General features: G+C 41.8%; 1 protein-coding gene across 1 annotated transcript in view; it reads right to left on the reverse strand.

Annotated features, from left to right (window-relative positions):
- The window catches only part of LOC126272939 (cytochrome P450 4V2-like), a 359,260-nt gene that overhangs the window by 111,415 nt on the left and 222,055 nt on the right, over positions 1-25,790 (reverse strand). The window lies entirely within an intron of this gene.

Raw genomic sequence — 25,790 nt, forward strand, 5'->3', positions numbered from 1 at the left:
AGACATGTAACTTGTGATGAAGAAGCATAACTGTTAACAGATATTTAAAATATTATATAAACGCAAAAGTAAATAAACATTACGTACAAAACTTGACGACAGAAGCTGAAAACATATTGTCTCTTAGGGGAAGGACACAGTCACAACTTACATACATCTAGCAAAGGAATCAGCAGGCAAAGAAATTAAAAAAAATTCATAGATACAAGACACGAACACCATCTAACAAGAGAGATAACTACACAATGTAACGCTCTGGAATGCCTTAGAGGCAAAATGTACAGAGAAAACACAATCAGAACCAATGCAGACAAAGTTAGTACAGAGGTTCAAAATGACAAACTAGAGTACAATAACGAAATGAAAGAATTAATTACAGAGAATTAAAACACAAAAAGAAACCAGACCCAGCGAATTGTCTGACACAACAATGAAAAATGAACTGAAAGCTGAGGAATACTTGTATGAAAACTAATACTCCTGAACTCCAGAGCTAACGAACAATTCATACAATAAACACACCTGTAAGACCAGTCATAAATTACGGATATGTACTACTGTACACTTTTGAGATATACTCTAAACATACTCACACAACTGTCACAACACAAAATTACAGAAAACTGTTAAACTCAGAGGAAATAAGGAACCGCATAAAAGACGTATACTCCTCAATACTAGTAGTGTAATACATGTCAACTGATTATGATCATGACAAACACAGTTGCAAGAAAAACCTAAGTGTTTCAATGAACACAGAAGATTCTTTGAAATAAGTTTGGATGTGGTCTATATAACACACCTATTACCTTTACGAAAGATTAAAAAGGACATATACTGCTTCTGATAATTTCTGTTACATTCTAACAGGTGTGGAAGTGTTACTTGCATAATATATGAATTTAAAAACATGGATATAAGAGTTATTTTGGATGAAATGCCCTGATAAAGAAACTGTCAAACATATTTTTTAGTGTTAAAACTATGAGGAATATTTCATCTTATTATTACATACTATTACTTACAGCATGAATTTCGAATTTAAAAACGAAAATATCAGTATACCAAATAGTTAATCAAAGAAATATGTGACATAATTTTATCTGATCATCAAATAAAATCTTTGTATAGCTGTGTTTATATTTGTTCACTTTTATTTTTGGCAGCAGTAAGTAGGAGTGATGTGAATAAGTAGTAAGATGTTGTGTTTTGAAGAGGACATGTTTGTAAGAAAGACTTACTTGATTTCACGTATATTCTACTCAGTTATTCAACAAGTTATTAAAAATTGAGAAACCCAACAGAAAACGATTACCAGAATTTCACTCAGACAGTTGACGCCCCCCGTCCTGATCTTTTCTTCTTAAAGAATGAAATACATATCTAGACATGCTGTGCCAAAGAGATACATCGAGTATTGCACAAAGAAGAAATAAGATAACTAGAGAAATATTATAACAATTTCTCTTTTATCACCGCAAGATTTTGAAATTATTGGACTGACCAAGACATCTGTTGCAAAGTGGGTCGCTTAGCAACATTAACCTTTATTGTTTGTATCAGAATACAAAACAGAGGGCTATAAAATCTAAAAAAATATAATGGTGCCACTATTCTCAAGGACAGACAAAGTTGGCAGGGCATTTCCATGGCATATTCATGATTGATTTCCGACTGTTTGGCAAATGAAGTCATCATGTAAAGGGTTAATATTGTCTTTCTGTTTCGCCAACAGTATTACGGAATCAATTGTGCATGAGTTCACTAATAAATAAAACATTTAGAGAGGTAAGAAATTTTTATTTGATTGCAACATGTTTTTCTGGTAAAAAGGTAGAAGGTTAAATTCCTGCTTTCAGAAGAACATGGACTGTCCCGATGATCGAAATATAATAGATTACTCGATGCAAAAAATGTAAGTGGAAAAAGCCATAGCTCTGTAAACAACACACCACACAGTATTTATCAGAATGTGATGGAAATCAGTAGATGTGATATAAATGTACACACAAATATAGATCCACCTCTAGCCCTTATGCAACCAGTTATTTGGTTTAGGATTGATTTATAAAGTTGTTTGATGTCCTCCTGAAAGATATCGTGCCTACTTCTGTCCAAATGCCAAAATTGAGTGCTGGCCGGAGAGTCTTGCCCATAATGCTTCAAACGTTCCCTGGGAGACAGATCCGGCGACGTTTCTGGGCAAGGTGGGGTTTGGCAGGCACGAAGAAAAGTTATCGAAATTCTCACCGTGTGTGTTCGCGCATCGTTTTGTTGACCTATCAGCCCAGAATGGCATCCCACGAAGGGCAGCGAAAAGGGCGTAGAATATCGTCGACGTACGTCTGCGCTTCAGGGTGCCGCGTATGACAACCAAAGGGGTCACGCTATGAAAGGACTCTGGATCGCCAGCCCATGTTGTTGGGTTTGTATGGAGAGCGACAGCCTGACTGATATACAACCACTGTCTACAGACATATCTTTGGCCTGCAATGTCATTGACTGGAGTAAATCGTCTTCAGGTATAGGTTCCGCCTCGAACTGAGATCCGATAACTAGCAAAAGACGTGTCTCGACACCCGGACAACTTGGGGTAATAACTTGACTTTAGCAATTCGGCTCGACAACCATGAGTGATGATCTGGCATGCCATTTTAATTCGCAGAAGGGCCGCTTTGGTTGACATCCACAGCACCCTTACAGCACAACGGAACGTCCATGATATTCAGCGCCCCGTTTTGTTGTCCTTCATAGCGAGGTATCCTGGGCTTACAGTTCAAAAAGATAAGACCCTCTCGCACACGGATAGAGTTTCTAGAGCTTGTTTTCGTACTTGCCAAACCGTACTTTGGCCAACAATGTCACTGGATCTCTCGCCAACTGAGAACGTATGGAGCGTTATGGGTAGAGTACTCCAGCTGAGAATTTTAATGATCTAACGCGGAAATCTAACAAAAGTTTACACGATATTCCTCAGGAGGACATCAAATAATTTTATCAATCAAACACAAGCCGAATAGCTGCTTGCATAAGAGCCAGAGTAGGACAAAAGCGTCTTTTAGTAGTCCACTCTATGAAGCTCTTTGTCTTGAATAAATCATCCAATTTTTATGAAACTGTGATCATTTGCTTGTCTGCACTTGTGCATCACATGTACCAATTTCCACTCCATTTCGATAATTACTTCATAGTGCGTCGGTTTTTTTCCCTTACTTAGAGTATTATAACAGAATATACATGTAACGCATACGATAAGGAAAACCAAGGAACTTGGCAACTCCTATAAAATGGGCATTGCGACTATTAATCAAATAATGTAATACTGACTTAAATGACAGATTTCAGGTAGAGAGAAAGCTGACAGAAATTTCCTTAAAAAAAAAGCTAAAGTAGAAGTCACAAGATTCTAGTTTTTATGTTCTCATCAATTTTGACACCAAATCACCAAGTTATAAATTATAGTATACTAGGCTAGTGGCCGCTGCTTGGCTCGCGTAGACTTTAGAAACTGCAGACTTTTTTTTCGCTTTTACTTAATCAAATTTTTATGTTGTTCACACATTGCAACACTTTCTAAGATTTTCACGCTAATTATGGCCATATAAGCATGGTGTTTTCCGGCTGTACTTGTCACCAAATTGCGATTCAGGTAGCTGGAGTCCAAATTTTGGTGAGATGGAGATGTTTCCATAGCAACTTTTATCCAATAACAGACATCTCTTTACAGAATCTCCAGAAACACTGAAACACGGCTTTTCTTTAATTTCCAACCGAGACGTCGAATACATAGATGTAGCCTTAAAAAACCTTCAGTATTTCTTTAGTAATTGTTTATTTTCAAAAAAGCTTTCATCTACATTTCACCCTTTTAGCGGTTGAATTTCCAAAAACGGTGAAACATGTATTTTTTACTATCTAACTGAGAAACCAAATGGCATTTTACGTAGTTCTAGCTTCAGAATTCCCTTAACAGCGACATACTTTCAAAAATCCTTTTTTGCTCTTTTTTACCCACGTAGTAGAGGAATTTCCAAAATTCTAGAATCTATTCTCAGTGGTTTGAAATGGGCGATGATGAGACAGTGTATCATTCTGACCCTGTTTCACCCTCTTAACAGTTGCACAATGAACTGGGTAGGTTTTATTTCTAACAGACGAACCAAATAAAGATTTTCATAGAAATCGACACAATAGCGATATTAGAAAAACCTTTTATCCCCTATTTCACCCCCTTAGGATTGAAATTTCGAAAAGTGCCTGCCTACAGTATAAGATCCACACCGTCCCCAAATTTAATGATTCTACCCTTAGCAATTTGGCCTGGACAATGATGAGTCAGTCATCAGTCCGTCAGTCAGTCAGGACATTGCCATTTGTATATAGAGAACTTACTTGTAGAGGAGGACAAGAAGATGTATGCAAGGTTATTGCCTTTCTCTGATATAGTTGTTGTGAGAGTAATGTTCATCTAAGCAACAGATACTGCACAGATTTATTACAGTTGTCATTTAGTACAGGAATTATATAAATGTAGTTCTAAGACATCTTTCAATTTTCGTATAAATCTGATTTTCACTGGTTTTCTCGAATAGTATAAAATACTGTTTTTTCTGATTTAGGTAAATAACGTGTTACTTAAAATCGCCAGGCAGGCGAAAACAATTGGCTGTTTAATCTGCCGTCGCCACAGAGCGATTTACACATTTCCACTCACACTCCAACCCCATCTTTAACAACAAATTTGAGAGTAAAACAAGCATTATAATGAAAACGTTGATGTTGCTTCCATATAAACGCGAAACTCATCTGTGACATTAAACAGCACATTTAGGATTTCGCGATAGTTTCTTTTATAAAAGAGTGAACGTCACTTTAAGTACAGAACGACTGATTGGCAACTGTAAAAAAAATGGCTCTCACCACTATGGGACGTAGCTTCTGAGGTCATCAGTCCGCTAGAACATACAACTACTTAAACCTAATTAACCTTAGGACATCACACACATCCATGCCCGAGGCAGGATTCGAACCTGCGACCGTTGCGGTTGGCAACTGTCCGAATACATTACTAAAACATACAAAAAATAAATGAAGTCTGTCAACAAATAACATAGTTCCTCAATAAGTTCCGACCCACTATATTTACATCACGCCATGACGAAGCATGTTTTAAACAGGTCCACTCGAAGAGGTTTTGATAATGTCACCAGAAGAAGTATCTATACTAACCACCGCTGAATTAGACGACACAAAGTCACCTCCTACGTCCCAGCACTCTCAGTTACTGGCCCAGCAGGGCTGGTGTGTCAGTTACAAGCTGGTATTGTGACACAGTTCGCTGCTTCTGTATTTTTAGTTTCGTTTTGTTCCATGAAATCGTTTGCTTCAAGCTTTGTTATGAGTGTTACTGCGTATCTACAGTACAAAATTGGCTATGATGGCTGGAATCGTGCGTTATTCTTCTAAATGACACTACTTTTAAGTCTACAGAATGGAACGAAGGAATATTTCCACCTCGGGAACTACATTTTTGCGGACTACAACTGTACGACAGACCTGCGACTTGTGCCGGCAACACAGGGATTTCACAAAACTTTACGAAGAAATGCATTTGGCAAGATTTCTAGGGAAAAGGTGCCCCTAAAATATCTGCTAGGACTTTTCTATTCCAAATTTTGATGTTTGGGGTCTTGGACTCTGTAATTAAGTACTACGGTAAGCTGTTGGAACAAGAATCCTTTCAGTGCGAAGAAACCACTCGTACACTGACACACAAGAAATACCTCGAAAGAATCTGGCTCGTAGATGAGAGGGTAGAGTAATGATGTCCAGATGTTACCAAAATTAATTTTATAATTTTCTTAACAACCATCTTGCTGTAGGTTTCTAAGTCGCACCAAGAGAACACAAATATATCAGTGGCGGCATTTTCATTGCACAGATAAAACAAATCCACATCTCTTACGGTGTCTTACTTTTAATCACGGAACTCCTTTGCGTTCTCACGACAAAATATATATCGCATGGCTCTAAGAACTTTTAGAATGTTCATATATTTCTTTCAGCTCAAATGCACGAGCGTTTCTGGGCCTTTTCATAGATGAAGTAAAATCATATTTTTCTTATAACTTTCTGCAGCATTAGAAGTCTTTTTTTCGTAATTTTCCTTCGGAATAAATTTCATCATATTGTAGACGAACGATAGAAATGTATGACCTTTCTGTGAACCGTCGATAGCATCTCTGACTCGTAATGCTGTAAGATGGTGACACGATCTTAATCTGAGACGCTGGGCACCTGTCAGATCACTGTATGCTTACTAGTTTCAGAACCGCAAGATCAACAACGTGACCTGCGAAACACGGGGGCCACGGAAGCAGCATCAGAATCATCGAGCAAGAGCAAATGCTTTCTACAAAGGGTGCCTAATCTCTTATTTGCTAATCGCACATTTGTGAAGTATAACGCTACTGTATTCAGTAGTTCTTACGGGAAAATTAGTTTATATGTTACCTCATTGCAAGGACAAGCAACTCTAAGGTGTAAAAGAACATTCATTTCTTCCCTTTCTTTATGAAAAAGGGATAAATCACGAGTACATCTAAAGAAGAATATGGATATAGAAATGTGTGAATTACTGTGCTCAGCTGCGAAAATGCTTTACTGTAGCCAAGGCAGATACAATGCCAACATCTACAACAGTAGCACAAGTTTATATGGCTACTGGCTGCTCAGTAGATGAAGAAATGGTGTCATAAAATTAATTATTGGTATAGTTAATGAAGATAAATATTTAACTTCGAATTGTGCCTGGAATTAGGTAGCAGGAAAAAGAAGAGAACGACAAATAGAGAAATAAAACTTCTAACTGGTGGCGGGGTTTGAGGGTGGGGGGTGGGGGGTGTAGAATGAAAGAAGAAGCCGCCTGGTTCGTTCTAGGATAAAGAAAAATTAAATCTTTCCGAAGACTTGGTTTGAGAAACTTGTAAGAAGCTCTTGTTGTGGAAGGGACCTGGAGATGTCGGAAGTTTTCTTATACACGGCCTGATAATGAATGTGAAGTATCCAGAAAACCTGGTCGGCTATCAGTGAAACTTCGTATACGTAACCACCATCGGTAGATGCCTTTATGATTAGAGTTGCAGATGTCTTTGACCGTTAGAACGGCCACGAGAGTGCATTATAAGTTACCAGGCCCGTAAGGCTTATAAGGAGCGTGAACAGTGTCAGATGCCCACCTCTCCAAAGTCTGTCCATAACTACCACAGTGCCAATTGAGATGCCTACCGGGAATCCATTGCCTTACAGGTCGAAAACCACCCTCTCACCTTTCACCAACCTGATGACATCACCCATGCCTTTTCCTTCCTTCAGAAGACTATAACTGACGCTGTGGAGGCTCATGTCCCTACCAAACTCATCCACCCTCACCGCCCTACGCTTCCTCCATAGGCAGTCTATCTTCTGCGTGAATCCCGCAGGCTCTACCCATCCATCCTCCGCACCCGTGACCAGGACACTCTCATCCGCCACCGGCAATAACATCGACACATCCGGAACCTCCTTACAGCAAAAAAACTCCAGGACTGGCGCCAGACATGCACATGCCTCAACTCCACCTTCCCTGTCAACTCCGCCAAGTACTGGTCCGCCTTCCACCGCCTTCCTGGTAGCCATCCCACCCCACATTACCCCATCCTCCATGACACTCGACACTTTCCTGACGACCTTAGTAAGGCTAACCATTTTGCTTCCCACCTATCCGAGGTCTTCTCCATTCCTGATGATCCCCATTTTCATTACTCACTCTTCCCCATCCTCCTTGACCGCACTGACACCTCTGTCCCCCCGCTCGCCCCTAGCTAACAGTACTTGATCAGTTATCCCCCTCAGACATCAACACTCTTCCTCCGCTCCAAACGCAACACTGCCACCTCAAGGAATTCCCCCACCCCCCCAAATCCTTCCTGTCTGTCCTTGCTACCCTGTACGATGTCCTTCTCTCCACTGGATTTTACTCTGACCTCTGGAAGACCTATCATGTCCTGCTGTACTCTAAACCTAACAAACCCCTCTGATACCTCTTTCTATCGTCCCATCTACCTCACCTCCGTGTTCAGTAAGGTCTTGGAGGTCATCTTCTCTCACCGTACTCACTGCCACCATAAACAGCACCACCTCCCTCCCCTTACCCAATGCGGCTTCCGACCTTCTTTCTCCGCCGACGATCAGCTTCTTAACCTTACCAATCTACTTTCCTTCCAACTCCCATTGCTCTGCTATCTTTGTTTCCCTTGATCTCCAGAACGCCTATGACCGTGTCTGACATCCCGGGCTCCTCTTCAAAATCCAGACCTATGCTCTCCCCCACTGGTTCATCTTCCCCAGTTTGCTGATGACACCGCCTTCCTAGCCCTTTATTCTACCCTTCAGTGGTCCGAACGTACCCTCCAATCCCATCTTGACCAATTCACCGCTTGGTGCAACCAGTGGTTCCTCTGTATCAATCCCTCTAAGACGCAGGTGATCATTGTATGCGGCACCACCCACTACTTCCGGCTCCATGATTTCTACCTCACCATTCATGGCCATCCTATCCACCTCACTCCTACCATCAAATACCTTGGCCTCACACTCGACCGCCACCTCACCTGGACTCCCCATCTCCTTACCATCCAGCACAAAGCGTGTCCACCTCCTGAAACTCATGTCTGGCCAGCTGTGAGGCCTGCATCCTTCCACCATCCTTCCCACCTACAAATCCTTGATCTACCCCGTCCTCAGTTATGCCAGCATAGCTTGGATTTCCGCCCCTACCCTATTCTATAAATCCCTCGAAAGCCTTGAACGCCATGCACTCCGCCTCGCCTTCCGCATCCCCATTCTGCCCCCACGCACATCCTCTACTATCTCATTCCCTTCCCCCAGCTTCACCTTTTCCTTGAACACATCCACACATTATATATTATCCGCTGCCTTGGTCACCCTCACGCCCTGGTGTCTCCTTCCTCTCCACCCCCAACCAGTTGCCACACCTTTACCGTTGTGTCCCACCCTCTCTTCATCTCCACACCCTCCATCTCCTTCCTCAACACAACTTCCACCCTTTACCACTCCCGGATGATGATCTTCACCCTGACAGCTACCCTTCCTACCAACTCTAACCCCATCTTCCTGTCTCCTCCTCAGGGCTCCCTCTCCTCCCCTCCTCCTGAGCGGCTTCCCTTTCCTATTCCCCCTCCGTCTCTTGCGCCCCCTGCACTTTCTCCTGCCTTGTCTTCCCTCTTCCTCTCCTGCCCCACGTGTCTCCTGCCTCTTAGTTTACCTGCTGACACCCCTCCTCTCTTCATCCCGCCAGTTTCCCTGCTGCTCCTTGCTCTCCCCTCCCTTTTCCATCCTCTCTGACCTTATCCTCGGCAGGTCCCACCTGGCAGTTTTATTCTTCGTTGTGTGTGCTGGAAGTGGGTTTTAAGTGTGTTGTTCGAGAGTGTTTTTAATACTGTGCCCGACTTTTAACCTGTGCATGCGCATTCAGTGTCTTCTCAGTGTTTTAAGAATGACCAATTGTGTTTTTTAACTTTCTGGTGACTTTTTAATTGTCCCCCATGAACGTCTCCAAGTCAGTGTATTCTTACCTCCATTTTCTCCCCTACCTTGTTTTATGTTCCCCCTTTTTATCGCCTTATGTATGTATCATTTTCTTCTTGTCTTAGTTGTCGTGTCAGTTGGCTGAAGAGCGGCAGATTGTGCTGCTGACAGCCCTCCCCTGCCATTATGGGGCAGAGGGATGAAATCACAATAAAGAAAGATATCTGATGCTCGGTGTTAACTGTGAAGGGCTTGGAGACGCCATATACGTATATGAGACAGCATCATTGTTTTGGATCGGCTGGTGGAATTGTGTAATGTCCAGATTTTTACGTCATTCAGATATGACTATTGGCCGGTGTCTGTGTACAAGGAAATATGGGAAGAAGCATAATCGCCGTCAACGGTCCAGTCGTGACCAGAACAAATGATAGCAGTATTGTGCACCAAACACAGCGTGAATCCTTCATATCTGCGTCAGCTATCCGAGAACAAGTAACAGGCTCCTTGTAAGATGGGATGGAGACTAGCAACAGCCAGACTAGCGCACTGCAGTCCCATAGGTAGGATACTTTGAACACCACCAAACAAATGTTTGCGTTTGGGAAGTGCTATAACCGAGAGGCAATGGACGCTGATACATTGTGCCGCATTCTTTGCAGTGATAAGTCACGGTTCTGCTATACACCAGATGACTCTGTTCGGTGAGTATGTCGGCGGCGTGGGAAGGGCTCCCATTCTTCCAGTGTTTTGGTGAGGTACACTGATGTTAGTCCTGGCATCATGGCGTCAGAAGCCAACGGGTATGACTTCAGGACTTACCTGCTAGTGAATGAGTACAATGTTCTGAAGGCATCCTACGTCCTTCCGCATAACCTCTCATAAGACAGAATCATGGTGCCATTTTTCAACAGGTCTGTTGTGTCGGCTAATGTGGGAGTCAGCACCGACAGAAACAACGAAGGCGAGAGGCTGCAATGGCCGGTGGCTGGAATCCAAAAGGTCTGTACATAAAGTTTGAATTAGTAGAGCAATTTATTTCTAGAAAGAAAAGAAACGTAGCTTAGCTTCTCGTTATTAGGTGGCTTGATGTACTTACTGGGCCTCCTAGGTCCATTTACGCTTATGCTCTATTACTATTCGCTTAACGCACGCTTAGTATCGTCTTTCTGTTACTCAGTACTGACGCTCTCATAGACTGTGGTCGAACTGGGGCCGACCAAAATCTTGCGGCTGGTTAAGTCAACGTTTACAGGAGGCACTGAACTTTGTCTTGCTGGAGGTGTGTTGCTGCCCAATGTTCCCACTGGCGCACGAGTCAGCGCCTATTTGATGCCGTTTCGCCGTACTGCGCCGGTCGGTGTGCGGGCGATGCTTTAGGACTGCACAATACTCGTTGATATATGGTGCCTGTCTTTATGGACTGTGTGTCTTGGCCAGCAGGATGCACAGATTGTCGCCGATAGATCAGCTCCGTCAAGAACTGCACCCCTGTGCCAGTACTGGGGATATCAAGGATCAGTGCAAGAGGTGTGGGCCACATTACCGCAGGAGAGGACAACAGCTTTCTGACACTTTTGTAACTCAATCAGTGCGTGCATCCAGACCATATTGGTGTAAATTTATAAACTGGTTCATACTGCAAAGTCCTTTGTAAATTTGAATCGATTTTGTAATGATGAAAATAATAAACGTCAAACACCCTCCATACCCATTAAGTTCCATCTCCTTACCTCCTCCTCTTATGGATGCTTCACGTTTTTCTTTGGAAACTAAATTTTATACTGGAGATTTTGCTGGTTATCAGCTAAAGAGTAAAACTGAAGAAACACCAGAAAGGATTATAGTTAAGTGCCTGAGACTTCTATAAAATAAAAGAACGACAGTTTGTTCAGCGTTCCAAATGAAACATTAAGCGACAATTTACTCAGACAGGAAAAGGTAGCTTTGAGAGCGAGAATAATAAAAGCATCGGAGGATGAAGTAAGGAAAAAGAGAAGGTCCAGTGGAAATCTATGAGTGAAGAAACACAAAAATGATGCAGGTAAAGAGAATACAGGCGTCTTAAACGTAACATTGTTAGGAAGCACAAAATGCCGAGGGAAAACTGGCTAGGGGAGAAATGGAAAGGTGTAGAAGCATGCCTGACCACTGCAAAGCTGGACGGTGCTAAATGAAAGACCCTTCGAGACATGAAACGCATCTATCTGTATATTAAAAGTTGATATGCCAAGCTGGTATTAAGAAGAAAAAAAGGCGATGGAACGACCATATAGAGGGCTGTACAGGAGAGATGAAAACAAGCTTAAAGAATAGATACACGAAGCAGATTAAACAAGGCCTTGAGTTGACGAAACTCCATCAGAATTACTGACATCCTTCTCTGAGCATAGAAACAGCCAGATGAAATACTCTCGTGCTTCGGGAAAGACCTAAAAATTTCACTTCCAAGTAAGGCAGGTACTGGCAGATGAGAATATTTTTAAAACATCAGTTTAATAAAGAAGCTTGGAAAATGCTTACATGAATCAATTAAAGAACAATGGAGAAACAGTTACAACCTGACCTCGGTGAACTATGTGTTGCGGAGAACTGTAGGAACGCGGCAGGCAATACCGACTCAACGATTAACTTAAGAAAATAAAGTGATGAAAGGCAAACCTAAGTATGTTCATAGCACTTGCAAATTTTGAAAAGCTTTCCTGAATATTCGCGGTTTTGATTTCAGAGGGTATTATCACCTGAAGTCCTAAAATATGTGCTATCATCCTGCCCTTTTCCTCGTGAGCGTTGTCCGTACACTCCCTTCTTCGCCGATTGTGTGGTGTATTTCATTCCTTGTCTTATTAGTTCACCTAAATTTCTAGATTCTTCTGCAGCACCATATCTCAAATACTGAAGTTCCTTCTGGTTCCGGTATTCCCTCCGTCGATGAATCGCTACCGGTGCTGTGCATCAAACGTACATTCTCAGAAATTTCTTGCTCAATTTAAGGACTATGTTTGATACCAGTATACTTCTTTTGGCCAGGAATGCTTTCTTTGCATACGCTAGTCTGCTTTTCATGGCCTCCTTGCTTCAACAGTAAAGTGTTATTTTACTTCCAAAGTGGCTGGATTCCTTAACATTGCCTACTTCGTGATCACCAATTGGTGATTCTTTTTCACTTTCACTGAGGATGAGATTAAGCGACCGTTTTCGTCAAAACTGACGTGTACCATAATTCGATTCCAGTAAATTAATAGCTCGAGACGATCTAAATTAACCGTAACCTCTAGTTAGAGGTGAGGCTAACAGTAAGATAAGAGTTTATCTCAATGATTGCCACATCCAAATTTCTCTATTTAAAAGTTAAATTCTTCTGGAGGTCAGTCTAAAAGTAGTTGGGAGCCATACTGAGTACATGTTGAGCAGAGGCTGCCCGCGCAGGGGAGAAAGCTTGCGACTGGTCATTAATACTGCCTGTACGCCTTTCCAAAGCAGATATGCAACGAGGGGAAGGAGGAGCATAAAACAGTAAAAGGCACTTTCATTTTTAAGAATACTGGACCCACAACTGTCAGGCAATCACCAAGTACATTGTATAAGACCCAGTTAACAAACAGTGAGAACATCACCCACTGGATGCTAATAATTAAGGCCAGACTGGGACGTGATATATCGATCTATGTGCTTGGGGAAGGCATGATTCGCTAAGACATGAGAGAGGATGGACACGAGACAGTTGGCAGCTGCGTGTTTCTGAACTGCAACACTAAAAACTTACATTACGGTTAATACATTTAAAATGGGTATGGGAGGGATTTCCGTAGAAATACTGGAACACGTGAGGCAATACTGACCTTACGACTTATCTTAGAAGAAAGATTAAGGAAAGGCAAACCTACGTTTCTAGCATTTGTAGACATAGAGAAAGCTTTTGACAGTGTCGACTGGAATACTCTCTTTCAAATTCTAAAGGTGGCAGGGGTAAAAAACAGGGAGCGAAAGGCTATTTACAATTTGTACAGATACCATATGGCAGATATAAGAGTCGAGGGACATGAAAGGGAAGCAGTGGTTGGGAAGGGAGTAAGACAGGGTTGTAGCCTCTCCCCGATGTTATTCAATCAGCATACTGAGCAAGCAGTAAAGGAAACCAAAGAAAAAATTTGGAGTAGGTATTAAAATCCGAGGAGACGAAATAACATCTTTGAGGGACGCCGATGACATTTTAATTCTGTCAGAGACAGCAAAGGACTTGGATGAGCAGTTGAATGGAACGGACAGTGTCTTGAGAGGAGGATATAAGATGAACATCAACAACAGCAAAACGAGGATAATGAAATGAAGTCGAATTAAATGGGGTGATGCTGAGGCTATTATATTAGGAAACGAGACGCTTAAAGTATTAAATGAGTTTCGCTGTTTGGGGAGCGAAATAACTGATTATGGTAGAAGTAGAGAGAATATAAAATTTAGACTGGCAATGGCAAGGAACGCGTTTCTGAAGAAGAGACATTTGTTAACATCGAGTATAGCTTTAGGTCTCAGGAAGCCTTTTCTGAAGGTATTTGTATAGCGTGTAGCCATGTATGGAAGTGAAACGTGGACGATAAATAGATTAGACAAAAAGAGAAAAGAAGCTTTCGAAATGTTGTGCTACAGAAGAATGCTGAAAATTAGATGGGTAGATCACGTAACTAATGAGGAAGTATTGAATAGGATTGGGGAGAAGATAAGTTTGTAGCACAACTTGACCAGAAGAAGGAATCGGTTGGTAGGACTTGTTCTGAGGCAGCAAGGGATCACCAATTTACTATTGGAGGGCAGCGTGGAGGGTAAAAATCGTAGAGGGAGACCAAGAGATGAATACACCAAGCAGATTCAGAAGGATGTAGGTTGCAGTATGTACTGGGAGATGAAGAAGCTGACACAGGATAGAGTAACATGGAGAGGTGCATCAAACCAGTCTCAGGACTGAAGACCACAACAACAACAACAACAACATGGGAGGCAGAGTATTGCATTATTGGAAGGGGCATGATTGGAAGAACCATGTCACTAGTGCAAAATTATTTGCACATAAAAATGCTGCGTCCTGCTGTTAGTGATGTGTGGAACGTCTTCCACCAGAGGCTCCAAAAGACCCTTCAGACGAGAGAGGGTCCTCGATTCTAGTTGTGTAGCCTTTGGTGCACTCAGATGACTTAGAAAATTTAGCAACCACAGCCACCACTTGTAAGGACCTATAACGTTAAGTACTGTGAGCTAGTGCAGCATCTGAGAAACCAAATGATATAATGCACGCAGAGTATTACGTTTGAAGTTAAAGGTGTTATTTTTGTAATTGAAACACATTAGTAGTCTCAGACCCAACATGTGCGCACTCAAGGTACTGGGGTCATGCATGATTCTTTAGGTAACTCTTTCTTTTCGTCTACGATTCGTCAGTCGCTGTGCGATTTCCGCAAAATTAATCGACCCTCCAATTGTTGCGTCAACCTCAGTAACCGATCTTTGCCAACGTGCTAATATATCAAATAACTGGTAACATTTTCTAATATTTTGAATGTGACGACGTGGACTCGTGCTGAATCTGAGGTCTTCAGCAAATTGTAATAAATAGGGTTTCATTGTGAGTGTTGCTGATATTGTCGTGTCGATATACACTCCTGGAAATTGAAATAAGAACACAGTGAATTCATTGTCCCAGGAAGGGGAAACTTTATTGACACATTCCTGGGGTCAGATACATCACATGATCACACTGACAGAACCACAGGCCCATAGACACAGGCAACAGAGCATGCACAATTTCGGCACTAATACAGTGTATATCCACCTTTCGCAGCAATGCAACCTGCTATTCTCCCATGGAGACGATCGTAGAGATGCTGGATGTAGTCCTGTGGAACGGCTTGCCATGCCGTTTCCACCTGGCGCCTCAGATGGACCAGCGTTCGTGCTGGACGTGCAGACCGCGTGAGACGACGCTTCATCCAGTCCCAAACATGCTCAATGGGGGACAGATCCGGAGATCTTGCTGGCCAGGGTAGTTGACTTACACCTTCTAGAGCACGTTGGGTGGCACGGGATACATGCGGACGTGCATTGTCCTGTTGGAACAGCAAGTTCCCTTGCCGGTCTAGGAATGGTAGAACGATGGGTTCGATGACGGTTTGGATGTACCGTGCACTATTCAGTGTCCCCTCGACGATCACCAGAGGTGTACGGCCAGTGTAGGAGATCGCTCCCCACACCATGATGCCGGGTGTTGGCCCTGTGTGCCTCGGTCGTATGCAGTCCTGATTGTGGCGCTCACCTGCACGGCGCCAAACACACATACGACCATCATTGGCACCAAGGCAGAAGCGACTCTCATCGCTGAAGACGACACGTCTCCATTCGCCCCTCCATTCACGCCTGTCGCGACACCACTGGAGGCGGGCTGGACGATGTTGGGGCGTGAGCGGAAGACGGCCTAACGGTGTGCGGGACCGTAGCCCAGATTCATGGAGACGGTTGCGAATGGTCCTCGCCGATACCCCAGGAGCAACAGTGTCCCTAATTTGCTGGGAAGTGGCGGTGCGGTCCCCTACGGCACTGCGTAGGATCCTACGGTGTTGGCGTGCATCCGTGCGTCGCTGCGGTCCGGTCCCAGGTCGACGGGCACGTGCACCTTCCGCCGACCACTGGCGACAACATCGATGTACTGTGGAGACCTCAGACCCCACGTGTTGAGCAATTCGGCTGTACGTCCACCCAGCCCCCCGCATGCCCACTATACGCCCTCGCTCAAAGTCCTTCAACTGCACATGCGGTTCACGTCCACGCTGTCGCGGCATGCTACCAGTGTTAAAGACTGCGATGGAGCTCCATATGCCACGGCAAACTGGCTGACACTGACGGCGGCGGTGCACAAATGCTGCGCAGCTAGCGCCATTCGACGGCCAACACCGCGGTTTCTGGTGTGTCCGCTGTGCCGTGCGTGTGATCATTGCTTGTGCAGCCCTCTCGCAGTGTCCGGAGCAAGTATGGTGGGTCTGACACACCGGTGTCAATGTGTTCTTTTTTCCATTTCCAGGAGTGTATATATTGGGCAATCTGACGGCGGTGCTTTAATATGAACGTCTTTGTTGCGACGTGAGAGGACGCAGTTGTTCGTCGTCAGTGAGGAGACGCAGTGCAAGTAGGAAAAGGAGAGAGTGGCCTGGGTAGTGCAGAAGGACGAATGTGCTAAGAGACAACGACAGTGCAGGTGTCCCAGGGCGTCGGAGAGTCTGGTTTTGGAAGGTGGCATGTTTTCCAGTCGGAGCTGGGCATCCACGTATAAGGTCGTCGCTTTATTCGGCATTCTCCGGCCGGCCGCGGTGGTCTCGCGGTTCTAGGGGTGCAGTCCGGAACCGTGGGACAGTCCTTATGTTAGTTAGGTTTAAGTAGTTCTAAGTTTCAGGGCACTAATGACGACAGCAGTTGAGTCCCATAGTACTCAGAGCCATTTGAACCCTCGGCGTTCTCCACTGCTTCTGAGGAACGTTCTCTTTGGTGGAACCAGGTTTTAATTCCGCCACGAATGTATTTCGTCTACGTTTACTTACTGCAATGTTGTGTGGCAGTTAACACGTTTATATAATGGAAGTTAATGGAGTGCGCCTGACTGCTGTATTGCATAACAAGTGAGTTGTACAAAAAGTGAGTGAAATTTAATTATTCATATCTGAGTTTATCTGGAGATTTCAGGGACCTTTCCCTTACTCCAAATACTAAGTGACTGTATTTAAGGTGCCACTGTAGGTGTGGTAACAGTTTTATTCTGTTTCAGAGCACTAACACTTAGTTGTTGTTGTTGTGGTCTTCAGTCCAGAGACTGGTTTGATGCAGCTCTCCATGCTACTCCATCCTGTTCAAGCTTCTTCATCTCCCAGTACATACTGCAACCTACATCCTCCTGAATCTGTTTAGTGTATTCATCTCTTGGTCTGCATCTACGAATTTTACCCTGCGCACTGCCCTCCAGTACTAAATTGGTGATCCCTTGCTGCCTCAGAACAAGTCCTACCAACCGATCCCTTCTTCCAGTCAAGTTGTGCCACAAATTTCTCTTCTCCCCAATTCTATTCCATACTTCCTCATTAGTTACGTGATCTACCCATCTAATGTTCTTCATCCTTCTGTAGCACCACATTTCGAAAGGTTCTATTCTCTTTTTGTCTAATCTATTTATCGTCCACGTTTCACTTCCATACATGGCTACACGCTATACAAATACCTTCAGAAAAGGCTTCCTGAGACCTAAAGCTATACTCGATGTTAACAAATGTCTCTTCTTCAGAAACGCTTTCCTTGCCATTGCCAGTCTAAATTTTATATTCTCTCTACTTCGACCATAATCAGTTATTTCGCTCCCCAAACAGCGAAACTCATTTAATACTTTAAGCGTCTCGTTTCCTAATATAATAGCCTCAGCATCACCCCATTTAATTCGACTTCATTCCATTATCCTCGTTTTGCTTTTGTTGATGTTCACCTTATATCCTCCTTTCAAGACACTGTCCATTCCGTTCAGCTGCTCGTCCCGGTCGTTTGCTGACTCTGACAGATTTACAACGTAATCGGTGAACCTCAAAGTTTTTATTTCTTCTCTATGGTTTGTAATTCCTACTCCAAATTCATCTTTTGTTTCCTTGTGACTTAGTCTATCTTTGTAAAAGTAAAGGGACGTTCGGTTGAGGCGGATGTGGAATGTAACTCCTAGGAGGGCAAAGCATCAGACTGAGGTTTTTACGTTATTCTTAGATATGAAACCCCATTGTAAGTTAACCTGGGTCGTTGGAAGTCTGTTTGTTCGAAGTTTAAATTCATGGAGCTATACAGAGTTTCTTCTATTTGTTGCTACCTGTAAAAGTATTATGATAGTACATTCGTTAAACTGGCCTTTGAGAGCTTTTGAAGTTAAACTGTCTTATTAGTGATTCCTTTTAAAATAACCTATTACGTTACTTTGTCTAATTTTGTCTTTGTTGTTTTTTATTGGTTTTTGAGTCAAAGCTATCCTTTCATTCGAATCAATAAAGTACTTTGTTAGTAGCGACTCCTGAACCTGTTATTAGTGCCCATTTAATAACGTTGGAGTTAAACTGTACGCTTAAGTACATGGTATTTCAAATAAATTTTCGTGTTAAGTTGATGCTTTACCCAGTGTCACCTTAAATATTGGTTTATGTGTCATGCTACCAGATCTTTTCTTGGCGCTTCTGAAATATCTTTCATTACTTCGGTTTCCGAAATAGTTTTAGATAATTAATCTAATATGTATCTTCACACTGATCCATATCGGTGAGTTCGTAATATTCTGATTTTAGGGGCGTTACAGTGCAGTAAATGTATAGCTTTGAACAAGAAGCCCAGGTTACCAATGTGCAATACTAAAACAGAACTGTTTACTTTTTCTGCTGAGTCTGTGTCCAGTAGTTCACTACTCCCGTATCTCCGCACAACTGCACTATTTTAAGTGTTTCAATCTTTATTTTAACTAATCTTCCTGTTTTATCATTTTGTAAAGTACAGCAGCAATGTTTCACTTTCGATTTCGCAACACCGCCTAAAAAGTAAAATTAGTAAATTGTCATTTGCGTGACAATCTGAAATAAATGCATGTGAATCAATTGCGAACAAGCTGAGTATCAGTAAGGGGACCGGGTGCACCTTTTTTTCTGACAACCATAGTGGTATGCCAATAGCTCAGCAAATCTTATCATTTATATGCTCTAACCCTTAATTTTAATCCCCTATCTTTCACTTCGGACTTTGCTTTCTTGATTTATAATTCAACTGTAGGAGCGAAATGCCTTGCACCATATTCAATCCGACCACCCATTTCTTGGACATCAAGTTTTGCTGTTCCTTCTTGGTTCTTGTATACATTGTGTGTTATCTATCATTCTCTATAGCTTACACTTATTTCTCTCATGTTTCCGAGTATCTTACACCATTTTACATTGTCGGATGCTTTTTCAAGGTCGTCATATCATATGACGGTGCCTTGATTTTTCTTCAGTCTTGTTCCTTTATCAAACACAACGTCACAACTGCCTCTCGGGTAACTTTATATTTTCTAAAGCTAAACTGATAGCAGTTCCTCAATTTGTTTTTAAATTTTTATGTATCTTATCCTTGTTAACAGCTTGGATGCATGTGCTGGTTAACCTAACAGTGCAGTAGTTTACACACCTATTCCCTTAGTATGTTCGGAATTTTGTGGATGATATTTTTGCATATGTCAGATGAAATGTTCTGAGTCTTATAGATTCTGCAGTTGAAGTTGAATAGTCAGTTGCTTGTCATTTCCCCGAAAGATAACAGAAATTCCTATGCAATTTCTTCCGTCTCTGCAGTCTTATTTGATTTCTGATCTTCCTAAGTTTTTTTTCAAATGGTGACTCTAATATTGAATTCGTATGTACTCAACATTGGCTCCCATTTTTCTTGTAACACGTTACTTGTCTTTGCATCTATACGTTCTCTACTCTGCGTATAGCAGATTAATTTCGATTGTTATGTATATTTTACCACCCTTGACTTTAATTTCACCGAATCTTCTTTTTTAATTTTCTTTATACTGACTCTGTCCTTGGAAAAAATTATCGTTTTCTCCACATCTTTTCTGGTACCATTTCGCGTTGGCTGCCCTGCACTTCACATTTATTTCATTTCAATAGGATTTACAATTCTGTGTTCCTGTCTTTTCCTCACAAATTTTACAGTTGTTTTTGCTGTTGAGACTTACTCTTCCCTACGTTTTCTTCATAGTTATCTTTATTTACCTATGTTTTCCTGTACAGCATTATTGACTGCCCTTTGTATAGCAACCGACTCCATTTCAACTTCCTTATACAGAATTCACATATTTACTGAACTTCACACACGCCACGACTTTCCTCAGTTCTTCAGTGTCACACTTCCTTTCACACTGATTCTTCCTTACGATTCTCTTAAACATTCAGTCTACTCTTCATCATTACTACACTATGATTTGAGTCTATATCAGCGCAATGGTATGCGTTAGGATACAATATGTGATATCTGACAATGATGTGACCCAGGTGGCACATTCCGTGCCTCCAGGAATTCCTTCTTTTCTTGTCTTTCTTGAACAACGTATTCGATATTACTGTATGTAATAAATTTCCTTTCTCGCATTGCTGCTACTCCTGTAGCCTTCCTTCTGTTCCTTCCTGTACTACCAACTTCCAGTTCCCCATGATTCGGTGTACATCGCCCTTTACGAATTGACTTACCCTTTCAATATCCTCATATACTTTATCTATCTCTTTACCATCTGCTTGTGACATGGACTGACCAGAATTTGCGTTTCCCTTAGATTTTCTATCTTTCCTCATTATTCGAAACTCTTGACGTTCCACGTTGTTACTCGCATAATATTATCCAGGTCACCTTCCACTTTCGAGTCCACTCTCGGAGATCCGGATGGTGAATAGTCCAGAAGCTTTTGCCATTGGTGAAATAATCATGTAATTTTATCAATAACTCGCAAAATGTCAGGCAGCTCCACATTAAGTGCCTTTAATTCAGTGGTTTCTGTTGCCTTCCGCAGTCTAATGTCGTTGATCATTGCTGATTTTTCTTCCTTTCAGGGACAGTCTCTCACGCCAAGGAAAAGAAAGTGTTCTGAACCTTTGTTAATTTCTTCATCCTCTTTGACAAGACCGTTCGCAGAACGAAGTGACTCTTTGTGTTGCCATTCTTCTGATGCCATTGCTGACGACTTTTATTTAAGCTGTTAGCAGTTTTCCCACATTTGAATAGCTATTACTTAAGGCACTCAAAGTTTTCAGAAATCGACTGACACTTGCAACTTACTAACGAAGATGCACATGCGCTGGTCATAGTAGGTACGATAGTACAACCGACATAATTGTCAGACATCTGCATTTATGTTCAAATTTGCATTTCCAGCGGTGTTTCTTTCTTCGGCCACCAGGGCCGTATATTAGCGCATGTCTCCATTCAAGGAAAGTTAATGGACTTTTCGTTGTATTTATTCCCGCTCGATGCAAGCATATCATTTAGTCGCATCTCCAGTTGCAATATTTGGGTACTTCGGAAATTTTTTTGTCAACAATGTACATTTTTTCCCATTCATGCCGACAACACAAGTAAAAACATTCAGACAAAAGATTTCTCTACTGTTAACGATGTGAAATTTCTGAAAATAGTGGAATACGAGCTAATGTGAAAGGAAGGCATTTCGATCGAGCTCACCCTCTGAGAAAACTCTCGGCTCATCCTGCTAGACTCTTTTTACAGTCGGAACACTAAGTGAGACTCACCCCCTGAAATTCTTTGTGTAATATACAGGTGTTGGATTTCGTGCGGGTAATATATACTATCAATAAATATTGATCAGTTGAAACTGGTTTGACCCATTTCGCTACCATTATTTTTAACGGCTAATGGAGAACGCCACTTTCTTGCTACATGGAGATAACATGATGGTATATATGCTTTAAAGATCAAATTTCTTGGAAGTGAAGAAGACTCGCATGCCAGGAAACACTTGGTGGGAGAGTTTAAGGTTCTTCACACTACAGTAGAAAGCATATTCCCGATTCAGTAGGAGTTCGCAAATGTCAGGGAATCCTCTCCCCCCCCCCCCTTCTGCTATCCCTCACACCCCATCACTTCACGAATAATTTGCGTGATGTATGGTTGTTGTATTTCATGTGGTTTGCAAGTCATACAATTAAGTGTTGATGTTTAGAGACTGCATTTTCCCAGTTCATCGTGATTATTTTTAAAATCCCACTCGGAATCCTGCCTCCTTCCCGCTGAGCAGATATGATCAGATATGACATGAAGGCACATGTGCTTTATGGGCCACACTTTGTGGGAAACTTTTTTCACATGACATAAAAATGTGCATGTGTGAACTCTGACTCAGTAGGAGTCCGAGTATTTGGTATCCGGACACAAACACTAAGTAACCATTGTATTGTGGAACTCCTTGTGTATGTATGGGCGTCTTATTTTATGTGATTTGTATACAATACAAATCAATATTAAATTGTAAAACTGGGTTCATATGGTTTGCGGAATTAATTTTATTATTTATGCAGAACGCGGCCTCCTCATCACTGGGTACCGATAACGGGACATCACAGATACATTCCAGATTATGTTTCTTGGAAACGAGGAAGGGAAAGCTGATGAAAGAATAGTCGTATCTGTTTCCCTTTTCTTGTAAAAATATGAGGGAAGAGGTGGACTAGAAACTGGAAGTTCGTGGGAAACTCAATGGCTAGACGTCTCACACCAGATAGGAACACTCCCTGGATACGCATGCATATGTGCTTCCCCTGCTGACTCAGCAGGAAGTTTTGATTATACAAGTAGATTTTCTACACGTGTAGAGCGTTTACGCTGCATCATTGCAGGTAAACTACAGGGATGACAGCAGTGTCGCTGCCCTAAAATTCGACACTTGCTGCAAAGGAATGTAAATCTTCTTCTGCTTAGGAAAGCTATCATTCAGACAGATGCCATAAATATTTCATTTCTATGAGAGTTAATCAGATATGTTCTTAGTTCAATAGTACTGAATCTAAAAGCGCAACGGAGTTTTTGAAATAGCAGTTGCAGTGAGAGCGGAGTTGTTTCCCGGAAATTCGACACACTTGAAAAATAATATGTCCCCTTCTGAATATGCAGTCTTCACTCAAACACTAATTATACACGTTTTACACCTCTGAACGCGACTGAGACATGCTTTTTCTCATTTACTGTTACAGAATCTACAAGCAACAGTGAAGAACATGCAAACAGCAGTAGCAGAAGACAGTCCGCCACAGTATAAGAAGAACACCCCCGTGATCACCTTAGCAGGCTGAACTTAAATGACCAGACTAATAATGTTATTATTATGGAAGAACCAGACACTCTACAATGCTGTCGAGAATGTACTGGGAAGGCTGATATGTGCTGGTGTGATATATAACCGTTTTTCATTGAAAGGGAGTACCTTACAATTTCGATAGCAAAGTTCCTCTGATTAACCACCCTACGAAAAGCAACTTTTTGTTAGTCTGTAATATGTATCTTAGTACAAAATTAGTGGCAACTGGTACTTGACTACTGTCATAAAGATATTACGAAAAAGAGTGTTTTCGAGACCAAAATTTCAGCTGGGAAATGAAGGAAATATTCAGTTGTGTGTTAACATTAATGAAAATAAGGTGTGTTAAGCGGGAGTATGAAAGAAACGTCCCATAGCTGCAGCAAATAAATATCGAGTAATAAAGATCCTGTCAAGTGACGATGTTTGTTTTTAAGTGGTCACTTCTAACAGGATTCTATTCCGTACAGAAATATGTTGAATTTGTGTCTACATTTCATATATAAAGAAATTAACCTTCATGATACCACAGAGCCCAAGCATGTTCACACTTTCGAAAAACAGATTGTAGATGTCACTCTAAACGTCTACAGCACAGAATATTCTCTGAGAATGGATGGTCTTTAAGACAAGAAGAGGAATTCTGATTTGTACTAATGCATTAAACGAAACACCGCCATGAGAAAATCGCAAATGTATTAATGTTGCAGATTCCTAATACAGATTTATACCGTTATTGAGGAAGAAGCTTATCGAGGTTAGATCATTATAGCATTACTGCTCATCGTGAGTCCATCTTGGTGCGTGAGCGTTATCAGCGATAATTTCATTCCCAGGAAACCTTAGACGCAAATTTAGTTGACTGTTCACAGTTCAAACTGGTTGATAAAAGTGTTTGTGATATTTAGAAATTCAGCAACAAACTGAAACTGTACTTCATAAATTATGCTTATACGGGCCAGAAACAGTTATTAGTTGCAGTTGGAGCAATGACACTTTTTTCCTATTCCGATCAGATGCATTTGTATAAACAATTCAGTATTATCTAATACATACCCGTTTGCTTTGACCATGGATAGTCATAGTTTTTCATTGTGCAGAGCCAACGATTGTACTGAATTACTCACTGAAACGCTCTATGCAATCGATGATAAATAACTATTTATAGAATAACACAAAATGGAAATGAATCTTGAAGAAGAATTAGCACCTCGTTCGCCAAGGGTCTGCCATATTTGCAGTAGGAAGACAATGTAAAATGAAGATACTTCTGTTATTTCACCAGTGGGCACCAGGGCACAACATGTCCCAGTTACAGTGTGGTCTACTGACCTCACTACACAGTGTCCATAGTATTCCAAAGTATGAGCTATTACATCAGGCATTTGTTAATCACGAACATATATTAACATATGATGGCAGACGATAACATTGAATATGTTAAGATAAACCCAGGTCACATCTCCCTGATTCTGTGCAATATAGCTTACGAAATTGCCGTTGTTTCCACACTTAACCACCCTGTAATATTCACGTTTTGCCCTGAAAATTACATAATGGTCACCTGTCAAATTATCGGCGGTTGTCGACGATGCCAATCGACTGCATTCCCTTAATTATTTGAATAATGTGGACATATTTTCGTAATGACCCAGATTTTAGTCAATTAAATGGGAGTTTTCCCCTATGCATATATGATTAACAATCGAGCTCACTGGAAGATCGCATGCCCTCAATCAAAAAGCTTAAAAGTCGATTACCAGACGGATCAATAGCAGAAGCTGAGTTCCAAACAGCTTGAAATGCATGGAATGTATTCGAGCGTGAAACACTTTGAGAGTATCCCGATTTATATGTGAGGAGTGACATGTCAGTCCTTACCAACATGTTCGGAAACATTCCCCGTCTTAACGTTACGATATATCAACTGGGTCATGCACAATGCATTACTTCACCTGGCTTATCGTCTGATCTTCTACTGAAAATTAAGAAAGCGGAATAGCAAATTATTACTGATATCGAACAACGCTAATTTTTTATAACGTGGCATCAGAGCTGGAATTGTTCACTGTTCTTGCACACATGCAGCTGCCGACCACAGAATCATGCCCGATTATTATGACAAAATTGATCAATCTTCATCTTCTTGCGAATAGTCTGCATCGTTGGACGAACTACCGGTATCTTCTGGTTAGCGAAATGACATCCACTTTCTCCCTCTTAGAAGAGCAGTCTTGGCTGCATCTTACTGGGACAGCTCAGACGTGTGGAGATACACACTGCCCTGTTTCTCTCGCAAAACAAGGGC

This window comes from Schistocerca gregaria, chromosome 5 (assembly GCF_023897955.1).
Source record: "Schistocerca gregaria isolate iqSchGreg1 chromosome 5, iqSchGreg1.2, whole genome shotgun sequence".
Taxonomy (NCBI): domain Eukaryota; kingdom Metazoa; phylum Arthropoda; class Insecta; order Orthoptera; family Acrididae; genus Schistocerca; species Schistocerca gregaria.